The sequence below is a fragment of the Ursus maritimus genome, unplaced genomic scaffold (assembly GCF_017311325.1).
Source record: "Ursus maritimus isolate PB19 unplaced genomic scaffold, ASM1731132v1 scaffold_1, whole genome shotgun sequence".
NCBI classification, from domain to species: Eukaryota; Metazoa; Chordata; class Mammalia; order Carnivora; family Ursidae; genus Ursus; species Ursus maritimus.
Window position 1 is genome coordinate 90432292 of NW_024423343.1, and position 1238 is coordinate 90433529.

At 38.6% G+C, this 1238-nt stretch overlaps 1 non-coding gene across 1 annotated transcript; it reads left to right on the top strand.

The window, feature by feature from the left end:
• The first annotated feature begins 858 nt into the window (after positions 1-858).
• On the top strand, positions 859-952 carry LOC121099950. The gene has a single exon (XR_005831677.1). It is a non-coding gene; the product is annotated as a small nucleolar SNORD12/SNORD106 (small nucleolar RNA).
• The last annotated feature ends 286 nt before the right edge of the window (positions 953-1238 follow it).

Here is a 1238-nt window from a genome sequence, read left to right on the forward strand (position 1 = left end):
AAATCAGTTCCAGACCACCACAATAAAGTGAGTATCTCAGTAAAGCAAGTCAAATGAGTTGTTTTAGTTTCTCAGTGCATATAAAAATTACGTTTATACTATACTGTAGTCTGTTAAGTGTGCAGTATGTCTTTAAAAAAAAAACAACAATAACAACAACAGTGTGCATCCCTTAATTTAAAAGTACATTGTTTTGGGGGCCCCTAGGTGGCACAGTTGGTTAAGCGTCCAACTCGGTTTCAGCTCAGGTCATGATCTAGGCATCGCAACGTCAAGTCCAGCGTCAGGCTCCGAACTCAGAGAGGAGTCTACTAAAGTTTCTCTCTCCCTTTGCCCTTCCCCACACACACTCTCTCTCTCTTTAAAATAAATAAATAAATCTTTTAAAAAAATAAAAAATAAATAAAAGTACTTTGTTGCTAAAGAATGCTAATTATCTTCAGCCAGTCATAATCTTTTTGCTGGTAGAGGGTCTTGTCTCAATGTTGACAGCTGCTGACTGATCACAGTGGTGGTTGCTAAAGGTTGGGGTGGCTGTGGCAGTTTCCTAAAATAAAACCACAGTGAAGCTTGCTGCATCAATTGACTCCTTCATGAACAATTTCTCTGTAGCATGTGACACTGCTTGATAGCATTTTACCTACAATCGAACCTCTTTCAAAATTGGAGTCAATCCTCTCAAACCCTGCCACTGCTTTATCAACTAAATTAATGTAATATTCTAAATTCCTTGTTGTCATTTCAACAACCTTCACAGCATCTTCACCAGGCATAGATTCCATCTCAAGAAACCACTTTCTTTGCTCATCCATAAGAAGGAACTCCTCATCCATTAAATTTTTATTGTAAGGTAGAAGCAATAATGCAGCTGATAACATAACATTTTTCCCCATCAGATTAACCCCGTTGATCTAGCTGAATCATTAGCTAGTGTTTTATCTGATGCGTTGGAAAGGGAAAAAAAAGAAGAATGGCAATTCAGCCACCTTCGGGTTCCACTTCTAATTCTAATTCTCGCTATTTCCTCCAGTGAAGTTTGAACTTCTCAAGTCATCCATGAGGGTTGGAATAAACTTCTTCCAAACTCTTGTTTGTGATGATATTTTGACCCATTCCCATGAATCATGAATGTCCTAATGGCATCTGGAATGGTGAATCCTTTTTAGAAGGTTTTCAATTGTCTTTGCCCAGTCCCATCAGGGGAATCACCATCTATGGCAGCTGTAGCCTTATGAAAG